This window comes from Callithrix jacchus, chromosome 7 (genome assembly GCF_049354715.1).
Source record: "Callithrix jacchus isolate 240 chromosome 7, calJac240_pri, whole genome shotgun sequence".
Classification (NCBI taxonomy): domain Eukaryota; kingdom Metazoa; phylum Chordata; class Mammalia; order Primates; family Cebidae; genus Callithrix; species Callithrix jacchus.
In genome coordinates, this window is record NC_133508.1 from 89,786,634 (window position 1) to 89,799,040 (window position 12,407).

The 12,407-nt window shown below is 39.9% G+C and overlaps 1 protein-coding gene and 1 pseudogene across 3 annotated transcripts in view; one reads left to right on the top strand and one right to left on the bottom strand.

Annotated features, from left to right (window-relative positions):
* The window catches only part of ZFYVE9 (zinc finger FYVE-type containing 9), a 216,541-nt gene that overhangs the window by 140,007 nt on the left and 64,127 nt on the right, over positions 1 to 12,407 (bottom strand). The window lies entirely within an intron of this gene.
* Positions 4,798 to 5,371, top strand: LOC118143136 (divergent paired-related homeobox pseudogene; annotated as a pseudogene).

Consider the following 12,407-nt stretch of genomic DNA (forward strand, 5'->3'; position numbering starts at 1 on the left):
AATGTAAAATTCTCTAATTTAATTTAGCCTTGAACAAGAATGCTAGTGGAAGCTAATCAGAATAAAACTAAGACTGTGAATATTATATATCAGCATAAAATATCTAACATATAATCATAGTATTTTCAGAACAGGTAAGTATTATAGATAATTTAATAAACACTACTTAATTTTAAAGATAAACTGAGGCACCAAGAAAAATTTCCTGACGTTACAAACATTCTATTATCAGATGTGAAAATGATGTGCTTACTTAAAAAATAAGAGAATAAGAAAAAGACCTAAAATTCAAGTTTCCAAGACCCAATAAAGACGAATAAAAATCACTGGTAAAAGATTTCCCTGTCTTCAGAACTAGAAAAATATGCACATGCTATATGATATACTCTAAATGAGAAAAGCTACTGACACTAAGAAACAGATTTATATATATTAAATAAAGGACTAAGTCATATCAGAAATGTCAGGTCTTCACATGCAAGCCTGGAGCCTGAAAGTTTGAAGTCCTACTTGCCTCAGCTGATTGTCTTCCACCCATCACCCAGGACAAGCCCCTCACCCCACCCTGCCATCTTAACTGCACTCAAGCCTGGGCGACAGAGTGAGACCCCATCTAAAACAAAATTAGCCAGGCGTAGTAGTGCGTGCCTGTAGTCCCAGCTACGTGGGAGGCTAAGACTGGAGGATGGCTTGAGCCTAGGAGGTGGAGGCTGTAGTGAGCTGTGATCATGCCACTGCACTCCAGCCTGGGCAACAGAGTCAGACAGACCCCGTGTCAAAAAAATAAAAATAAATTCTTTACTTTGAAATATAAAAACTGAAAAACAAAGGGAATGGAAAAGATAAGGATTTTTAAAGATTGTCTCCCTAGGATGTATAATGGAAGACAAAAATTTTAACTGCAATACAAAGGAATGTTAAAGAACAATCACGTAAAATTAAGAAACAAAGATTTCATTTTTCATATAAACCCATAAGAAAAGGTGACAGGTATAAAGATGATGTTTAAAATATAAAGTGCAAGAAATTCATAGGAATCTCTGATATGAACATGTTTACAACAGAGGAATTATTTATGAGGGTGAAAATTTCCAAAATCCTGGCCATAGATTTTAAAAAAGAAAAGAGGCTGTATCAGAAAATATTCTCAGTTAAAGATGTTTCCTATCTTGGCTGTGATTAATACTATTCTCTACAAACAAATTCAGTATCTGACTAATAATCAAACTTTTAAATTTTATTTTATTTCTTAGAGATGGGGGTCTCGCAATGTTAACAAGGCTAGACTCAAACTCCTGGGTTCAAGTGATCCTGCAGCCTCAGCCTCCTGAGGCTGGGAGTAGCGAGCCCAGTAACAAAACTTTTTTTTTCTTTTTGAAACAGAGTCTTGCTCCGTCACCAGGCTGGAGTGCAGTGGCAAAATCTAGACTCACTGCAACCTCTGCCTCCCGGGTTCAAGCTATTCTCCTGCCTCAGCCTCCTGATTATAGGTGCACTGGAACTATAGGCATGAGCCACCATGCCCAGCTAATTTTTGTTTTTTAGTAGAGATGGAGTTTCACCATGTTGGCCAGGTTGGTCTCAATCTCTTGACCTTGTAATCCGCCCGCCTCAGCCTCCCAAAGTGCTGGGATTACAGGCGGGAGCCACCGCGTCTGGCCCAAAACTTCTTAACATTTCTTTTTTTTTTGAGACGGAGTTTCGCTCTTGTTACCCAGGCTGGAGTGCAATGGCGGGATCTCGGCTCACCGCAACCTCCGCCTCCTGGGTTCAGGCAATTCTCCTGCCTCAGCCTCCTGAGTAGCTGCGATTACAGGCACGCGCCACCGTGCCCAGCTAATTTTTTGTATTTTTAGTAGAGACGGGGTTTCACCAAGTTGACCAGGATGGTCTCGATCTCTTGACCTCGTGATCCACCCACCTCGGCCTCCCAAAGTGCTGGGATTACAGGCATGAGCCACCGTGCCCGGCCACTTTTTAACATTTCTACCAGGAAGTCTGACAAAGTGTTCAAACTCAACAGGTACAAAAATCACATTCAATCTTCCAAGTTCTCTCTTTCAGTTCCCAATCTTAGTCTGAGCAGCGTTCTCAGGTAGGTAGAGCAGACTTTATTTTTTTAAATGGTTGCTACCATATCTCTCATCCCACATAATCTTCTTAATGTGGTTGTGACATAGCACCTGTGACTCAGGTGTCACAGTCACATTAAGAAGATAGTGTGGGATGGGAGATTTTAACTGAGTGGTGAAATCTATGTCTCCTTCCTCTAATCTATGTCTCCTTCCTCTGGGCAGACATTCACAACTACCTCAACTAATGGAGCATAACAAAGGGGAAACCATATAATTTCCAAGGCCAGGTCACAAAAGGTCATATAGTTCTGCCTGGTCCTTTTGGGACTCTCACTCTTGGAACCCAGTTAACATGCCAGAGAAACCATATGGAGAGCCCACATTTCAGTGATCTGGTCCATGAATCTCTACAGATGAGAATGAGCAAACCTCAAGATGACTCTAGCCCAGCCACTACCTGACTACAATTGTATGAAAACTCTAAGAGAGAACCACCTGTCCTGGGGCAGTGGCTCAAGCCTGTAATCCCAGGGCTTTAGGAAGCTGAGGCGGGCAGATCACCTTAAATCAGAAATTAGAGAACAGCCTGGCCAACATGGTGAAAACCCGTCTCTGCTAAAAATACAAAATCAGCCAGGTGTGGTGGCAGACACTTGTAGTCCCAGCTACTCAGGAGGCTGAGGCATGAGAATCGCTTGAACCCAGGAGGTGGAGGTTGCAGTGAGCCAAGATCACAACACTACACTCCAGCCTGGGCAACACAGTGAGACTGTGTCTGAGAGAGAGAGAGAGAGAGCGTGCGCACGCGCGCGAGAACCACATCACTAAGCTCAGTCAATCCCCAGAACCATGAGAGATAATTAAATTATTTTAAGCCACTACATTTTGGTGTAATTCAAATGGAACACAGGTTAGTAATCTGACAGTCTTCAATCTCATATAAACATTTTAAAGAAAAGGGTAAAAACCTTAATGGGGCAGGAAAAAAAAAAAGAAAATCCACTGATGGTAGCCACTCAAAACAAGCTTTGGGTTTCTTACAGTACAGTTTACGACATAACTAATGTTATTCAAACAAAAAGCCAGATGAGAGAGGGGTCTTACTCCTTCTACAGTAGCTTATCAACATTGTCCCCCAACCCACATACACTACCAACAAGAGTTCCAATAAATGCATTTTTTATCACATTAATGTTCCGGTGCCATTTTGGTATTTATATATTGGCACCCCAGGAACTTACCTAGCAGCCAGCTCCTTAATGAGCATAACTGTGCATTATCATCCACTTGTCTCACGAACTCAGAAACTTAAGTACCATTCTAGATACTATCCTCTCCTTCTCCCAACTCTACATTCAATCTAACATCAAGTCTTGTCAATCTTACCTCTTAAATCTTTCAAATCCACCCACTTTCTCCATTCCCACTGCCATATCCCATAACGCCTCCATCTTTCTGTTGCTTGGATTTTTGCAAGAATCCTAACTAGTCTCCCTGACCGCTGTTTTGTACCCATCTATTCACTACACAAATACAAAACCCAAATCTGACTGTATCATTTCCATACTTAACACCAACCAATGTCATCCTATTGCCCTTAGGATAAAGTCCATACCTCCATAACATAGCAGACTTGTTCTGTTCTGTTGGATTTGGTTTCTGCTTATTTCTCTAGTATGACATCTTACTCTCTGTTCTCAAATTCTTACTCTATGCAGTAGTCATACTGATCAACACGAACCCTCAATTCTCAATCTTGCCTATCTCTATTTCCCAAAACACACCTTTATACCAATACATGCTACAACATGAATGGATCTTGAAAACATTATGCTAAGTGAAGAAAGCCAGTCACAACCAACCACATACTGTATGGCTCTATTAATATGAAATGTCCAGAATAGGCACATCCACAGAGACAGAAAATAGATTAGTGTTGCCAGAGGTTGGGGAGAGGAGGAAATGATTGCTAATGGGTAGAAAATTTCTGGGGTGATGAAAATGTTCTGAAATTATAAATGGTGATGGTTACACAACTCTGTGAATATACTGAAAATCACTGAATGTATGCTTTAAAAGTGAATTTTATGATATATAAATTATATCTTTAAAAACAATTAAAAAAAAAAAAACAAGTCTTTATCCATATTATTATTGAGGCCTCAAGCACTCTCCAAACTTTGCCCCTGCCATTGTCAGTTGATTCTTACCTGTCCTCCTCATCCTATCCAAGATACCACTTCTTCCATTAAGTCCTTATGACCTAAGTCTGAGATAGGTGGCCCTTCATTCTTGTGTACGTTTTGCCCCTTATCAGAGCACTTATCAACTGATCCATGATTTTTTAAAAACTGCCTGTCTCTCTCTGTCTTTTGCACAGGCAAAAAAAAAAAAAAAAAAAAACTATCTGTCTTCCAGGCTATTAAGGTTTCTCAGGATAGAGACTGCTTCTTTTTGTCATTGTATCCCTGGTGTATGATACCACGTATAAAACAGAGTATGTGCCCACTACTTGTGAATCAAATTAAAATAACTAAAGGATTTATTTTGAAAGAACCCTCCACCTAGGAAATGGTCCCATACAAAGGATCCCAAGAGTTGTACTAGGACCAGTAAAATTTCAATGTACTTACTATTTCAAAGTTTATTAATGCCAACATATACTAAAGAACAATTCAGCTTATCCCTGGATCTGAGCCCAGGTGCACATCTAGGTTAGAAGATGCCAGGCTCGGACGATCTTCCTAAAGGCAAGGACCAGTTGCATTCACACAGGAAGCGAATCATGTTCACTGAGCAGCAACTGAAAGATCTGAACATCTTATTCGATGAGAATCCATACCCAAACTCCAACCTTCAGAAAGAAATAGCCTCGAAAATAAACGTACCCACCACAGTACTGCAGGTCTGTTTCAAGAACCACAGAGCAAAACTCAAGAAAGCCAAATGCAAGCATCCTCAGCAAAAAGAAGAAACTCCACAACCGCCAATACCGGAGGGTGGCGTCAGTACCAGTGATGGCTGGAGAAATGCAGACGAACTACCCAGATTGCCCAGCACTGATCGTCTGATCAGCTGGTGTACACAGGTCATCGGGTACCCTCATTCCAGCTCATCACATACCCCAACCTCAAGGTCCCTGCACATGAGTTCCTTGGCCACAGAATGGTCCATTTTGGCTGCTGCCAAGATCCTAACGTATACTTCCTCTACCCCACTGTGGAACCCCAAGCTACACTCCAAGCTCCCGTTCTGCTTCTTCTGCCTGTTCATCTCTACAAAGTTGAGAGAGATGATAAATACAGAAAGTCACATGTTGTTTAAAAAAAAAAAAGAACAATTCAGACTTAAACTATGTTTTCTCAAGGTTTTGTGCTCTCTATTCACAATCACAACTTTTCAGGAAGTTCCTATTAGTTTGATGATTTACCTTTAAAGAAAGAAAAAGTATGATTCAAGAGTGTGACTATAGCAATGGAATATCTGGCAAAACTGAGTCTGGAATTTTATATCAATCATTAGCAATATGTAATATACCTGGCTTGATATTTAATCCAAATGAACATCTTTTATGAAGAGTCAGTGGAGTTTGGTGGAAGGAACACTGGTGCAAAACTCTGGCAGATCCAGGTTTGAATTCATGTTCTATAATTTATTTATTTTATTATTATTATTTTTTTAATAGAGATAGGTTTTTGCTGTTGCTCATGTTGGGCTGGAACTCCTGGGATCAAGCAATCTTCCTGACACCGCCTCCCAAAGTGCTGGGATTATAGGCATGAGCCACCACATCTGGCCTGTGCTGTATTATTTAATAGTTGTTGCTACTTTGAGCAATATAATCTCTCTGAATCTCAGTTTCTTTACACTTTATATGAAAAGTATACTTTGCAAGATATTTTTAATGATGATGAAGCTGTCCCAAAGTGCCTTGCATAGACCTGATATGTAAGTGCTCAATAAATGATAGCTATTATTATTCATCAAAAAGCAATTTGTGTGAAAGAATTAGAACAGAAAGGCAAAGATGCAATTTGAACCATAAAACCGACCAGCGGACTAGTTTGTTGATACAATTAATAATCCACTAGGGCCATTGGTCTTAAGTGATCAACTCAAGTCTGAACAATGAAACGGAAAAATAGGAACAAAAAGTAACCTGATGTTCAACTTTCTGAAGAGGCTAAGTAAATTTGATCCTAAAAAGACACCCTTTGAATATCAACACCCTTCCTCACAGAGGCAGAAAAGAAGAAATGAAATAAGCTTGAAAAGAGCTTTATTCCTGCAGATCAAGAGCAAAATACATTAAGAGAATAGAACCTGGGAAGCTGACATTGTTGCTTCCCCACATTCACACAGGGCTTCAATTTCCAGGATATCAATCTGGCATCTTTCACAAACATCAAATTCCCAGTCAAGAGCTGTAAAGAACAAGGTGACTGTTTTCATTTAGTATACACTAAACAAAAAGCAGAGTAATTTAACAAATATTGGAAAACATGACAACAGATGTATCAAATATACATGGTCATTGAAATCTCTAGAACAGCAACTGATTTGCAATTGAGACTAAAAGGAAGAGCATGTTTAATTCTCATGTCTAGAGTAATCAGACTCACGGTTACGTAAATTTATACATACATAACACAGGAACAGAAACTACTGAGTTATACAACATCCCTGTGATGGTTAATTTTACATGTCAACTTGGCTGGGAAAAGGAATGCCTAGACATTTGATTAAATATTATTTCTGGGTGTGTCTGGGAGAATGTTTCCGAAAAGGTTAGCATTTGAACAGAACTGAGTAAACTGGATTGCCCTCCCCGTGATATAAATGCATACCTACATACATAAACGTAATACTCTGTGTGTATACACACATATATAATGAGATTATATGAAACAGACTCACAAAATTATGGAGGCTGAGACATCTCATGATTTGCTGCCTGCAAGCCAGAAACCTCTATCTCTGGATCGTGCGTGGTGGCTCACGCCTATAAATCCCAACACTTTGGGATGCCAAGGCAGGCAGATCACCTGCAGTCAGGAGTTCAAGAAGAGCCTGGCCAATACGGCAAAATCCCATCTCTGCTAAAATTACAAAAATTAGCCAGGTATGGTGGCAGGCACCTGTAGTTCCAGCTACTTGGGAGGATAAGGCATGAAAATCACTTGAACCCAGGAGGTGGAGGTTGTAGTGACCCAAGATGGAGTCACACCAGCCTAGGTGACGCGTCAAGACTCTGAAAAAGAAAAGAAAAGAAAAGAAAAGAAAAAAGAAAAGAAAAGAAAAGAAAAGAAAAGAAAAACATCCATCTCCTCCTGGTTCTGTTTCTCTAGAGAACCTAAAGTAGTATATAGATTGTTTGTCCATGACTGAAACATGAATTAATACCATATTAGCCCAAGTCCATATCTCCAATTTTGAGATAGTAGACATCTCTTGGATTATCTTTGCCAACAAAATTATAGAATTGTCTTCCACCACCCCATACACACACATGCACTTATATCATGAAATAAAATGCCATGTTCATGGAAAACCTACCCACCTAACCAGTTTATTAAGCCTAGTGTGAACTCCTGATCTAAGCTGAATGAATTACAGACCCTTCTATGCTGTGCCTGAGAGATACAGCTACAATAGCTGCATTTGGATTCTGTGAGATATTATCATATCCTTATAACTCTTCTTTTTTTCCTAACTTGACGCCACTGGATTGCCTTAACCTGCAACAATAATCTTAACAAATACACCCCAACAGTATGATATAAATCGAGGCAAACAGCATCAAAATCATAGTTTCAACTTAAATAGGACACCTAGATTTCAAAGAACAGACACTAAACTCAGATATTCTATGATCCACAAGTAGATAATAAACAAGAGATAAATTCATGGAGAGAGGGATAGGTCTTATGTTTCAGACCATTCTAGGTGGCATACTAACAGGGAGATATAATTTGTATACCATAAATTACGTGAACCAAAAGTAATAACAAGAGTATACATAGACTACCAGTTTCTAGTTCAGCACTTAGAAGGTTGGAAGTCACTATTCTGTCCTAACAAGAAATTTTAAAAAAACTGAAAAACAACAACTCTTCTTAGATACATAAAAGAAGTGAGGTAGCCAGGCATAGGGGTTCACACATGTAACCCAGTGCTTTAGGAGGCTAGGGTAGGAAGACTGCTTGAGGCCAGGAGTTTGAGAATAGCCTGGACAACATAGCAAGACCCTATTTAATAGGGTCTCTATTTAATAAAATGTTTTTAATTAGCCAGGCATGATGGTGCACACCTGTAGACCTAGCTACTGAGAAGACTGAGGGAGAAGGATCACTTGAGTCCAGGAGTTCAAGGCTATCACTGCACTCCAGACTCAGCAACAGAGTGAGACCCCATCTCTTTAATAATAATAATAAGGCCAGGTGTGGTGGTTTACCCTTGTAGTCCCAACACTTGGGGAGGCCAAGGTGATCAGACTGCTTGGGCTCAGGAGTCAAGACCAGCCTGGGCCACTTTGTGAAACCCAATCACTACAAAAATTAGCTGAGTGCGGTAGCGCATGCCTATAGTCCCAGCTACTTGGGGACAGAGGTGGAAAGACTGCTTGAACCCAGATCATGCCACTGCACTCCAGCCTGAACAACAGAATGAGATCCTGTCTTCCAAAAAAAAAAAAAAAAGTCACAGCACAAACCACTGACCCAAATTTAAAGAGACAAACAGGTGAATACAAAAAGAGTCACAAATTACCTGAGCAGAAACTCACAAGCAGAAACCTCTGTGAGAACCAGAGGTCGGGTAGAAAAGCTTAAACTATAATTGACAAATTACTAGAGGCTTAGTGTGAACAACTCTGAGAGTTAAAAACTTCAAGGGGACTCCCACACTTTAATGGGAAGCTTGACCTAGATCTCACAGGATCAAGGAGGAAATCACCTCATTCTTCTGGCAGGGAGAGGAGAAAAGGAACTATGTTGAAATAAGCCTGAATGGTCTATTCTTTTTTTTTTTTTTTTGGAGACTTCTATGTTGAAATAAGCCTGAATGGTCTATTCTTTTTTTTTTTTTTTGGAGACTGGGTCTCACTATGTTGCCCAGGCTAGAGTGCAGTGGCAAGATCTCAGCTCACTGCAACCTTCACCTCCTGGGTTCAAGTGATCCTCCCACCTCAGCCTCTTGAGTAGCTAGGATTACAGGTGCATGCCACTGCACCCAGCTAATTTACATATTTTTAGTAGAGACGAGGTTTTGCCATTTTGGCCAGGCTGGTCTCGAATGCCTGACCTCAAGTGATCTGCCCACCTCAGCCTCCCAAAATGCTGGGATTACAGGCATGTGCCATCTCAGCCTAAGAGCATTCTATTCTTAATATGGTCTGCCCTCAGCAGAAACTATTTGACCAAAGCCTAACCTGCTGGGGCTATATCAGAGCCTAACTGACCTGGGGAAAGGAAACACTCAACTCCAGTCCATTCTTGATATCCTGTCCCCTCTAAACAGGGGATAAAAACCGAGAAGCACTTGTGAAGCTCACAGTCCAGGTGCAGAGGCTTGCTAAAAGACTGAGACCTAGGCTGGGCACAGTGGCTCATACCTGTAATCCCACACTTTAGGAGGCCAAGGCAGGCGGATTACGAGGTCAGGAGTTCAAAGCCAGCCTGGTCAACATAGCGAAATCTCTACTAAAAAGAAAACACAAAAAAAAAATTAGCCAGGCATGGTGGCGCATGCCTGTAACCCAGCTACTCAAGAAAGGCAGGAGAATCGCTTGAACCCAGGAAGGGGAGGTTACAGTGAGCGGAGATCACACCACTGCACTCCAGCCTGGGCAACAGTGTGAGACTCTGTCTCAAAACAATAAAGACTGAGGTGTAATCGTACAACTATAGAATGCTCCCCTTCCCCCAACTGCTTATCACATTACTAAAGGACTATTTTCAGCAGTTCCTCTTACCCAACATATTATGTCCAGCTATCAAGAAAAGATTAAAAGATATAAGGTTAAAAGAAAAAAAAAGTTTGAGGAGATAGAGCAAACATCAAACTAGACTCAGATACAGCAAAGATGCTGGAATTATCAGACCAGGAATTTAAAACAACTATAATTAATATGCTAAGGGCTATAATGGGTAAAGTAGACAGCATGCAAGAACAGATGGGTAATGAAAGTATAGAAAAATTCTAAGAAAGAACCATAAAGAAATGCTAGAGATCAAAAACAATATAACAGAAATGAAGAATGCCTTTGATAGGCTTGTTTAGGAAACAGGACATGACTGAGGAAAGAATGTCTAAGTTTGAGAATATCTCAGTAAAAACCTCCAAACGTGAAAAGCAAAGAGGAAAAAAAAAAATAAACAGAACAGAAAACTCAAGAACTGTGAAAAAACTACAAAGGATGTAACGTGTAAGAAGAATACCAGAAGGGAAAAAGAGAGATAAAAAAGAAATATTTGTAACTAAAATGACTGAAAATGTCCCCCAAATTAGTATCATGTACCAATCCCCAGATCCAGAAAGCTCAGAGAACACCAAGCATGATAAATGCCAGGAAAAAAAAAATAACCTATACGTATATTTAAACTACAGAAAAGCAAAGATTAAAAATAATCTTGAAAGAAGCCAAATATTTAAAAAAACAAACAAAAAAACACTATGGCTGGGTATGGTGGCTCACGTCTGTAATCCCAGCACTTTGGGAGACCAAGGTGGGTGGATCACTTGAGGTCAGTAGTTCAAGACCAGCCTGGCCAACATGATAAAACCCAATCTCTATTAAAAACACAAAAATTAGCTGGGTGGTGCAGGCCTGTAATCCCAGCTACTTGGGAGGCTAATGCAGGACAATCACTTGAGCATGGGAGGTAGACGCTGCAGTGAGTTGAGATTGGTCCTCTGCACTCCAGTCTGGGCAAGAGAGTGAGGCCCTGTCTCAAAAACAACAAAACAACACAAAAAAACCACTATACCTACAGAGGAATAAGGTTAAGAATTACAACTGATTCATCCTAAGAAAACTAAACAAGAAGAAAGAGGAGTGAAGAAGCCATATAAGCCAAGAAGAAAGAGGGGGAAAAAAAAGACCAACCTAAAAATCTGTACCCCTATAAAAATCGTCTTTCAAAAGTGAAGGAGATCATATCAATAATCACTTTGGGCTGGGCGCAGTGGCTCATACCTGTAATCCCAACACTTTGAAAGGCTGAGGTGAGCGCATCACCTGAGATCAGGAGTTAGAGACCAGCCTCACCAACATGGATAAACCCTGACTCTACTAAAAATATAAAATTAGCTGGACGTGGTGGTGCATGCCTGTAATCCTAGCTACTCAGGAGGCTGAGGCAGGAGAATCGCTTGAACCCAGGAGGCAGAGGTTGCAGTGAGCCAAGATCGAGCCACTGCACTCCAGCCTGGGCAACAAGAGCGAAACTCTGACTCAACAACAACAAAAAAGACATAACAATCCTTAGCATGTATAAGCCTAACAATGGAATGTCAAAATATATGAGACAAAAACTGACAAAACTGCAAGGAGAAATAGATAAATAACAATCTCTACTGTTATGGCTCTACTAGATACCCATGTATCAGAAATGAAGAGATCCAGCAGGCAGAAAATCAGTTGAACTCAAAGCACCATAAATAAAATGGACATTTATAGACTACTTCATCCAACAACAGTAAGACACACATATTTCTTAAGCACACATGAGACATTCACCAAGACAGACCACATTCTGGGCCATAAAATACTTCTTAACAAATTTGAAACAAGTTTAAAAGAAAGAACAGAAATCATACAGTGTCTGCTCTCACAACACAATGGAATCAAACTGGATATCCATAACAGAAAACTGGAAAATCTCAAAGCACTTGGAGGTTAAAATACATTACTTCTAAATAACACATGGATTAAAAAGAATACTCAAGAGAAACTTTAAAATATTTTGAACTAAATAAAAGTGAAAACACGACAAAATTTGTAAAATACAGCAAACGCAGCACTTAGAGAGAAATTCATAGCATTAAATCCAAGTATTCAAAAAGATCTAAAATCAATTACCTAAGCATCTACCTTAGGAAATGAGAAAAATAAGAGCACTATAAATACAAACTAAGTGAAGAAATCATAAAAATCAAAGTTGAAATCAGAAGCAGAAAATCAATGGAGAAAAATCAATGAAAAAGCTGGTTATTTGAAAAGGTTGATAAAATCAAAGCCTATAGCCAGGCTAACTAGAAAAAGAGAGGACACAAATACTATTGAAAGAGGGGGCCGGGCGCGGTGGCTCATGCCTGTAATCCCAGCACTTT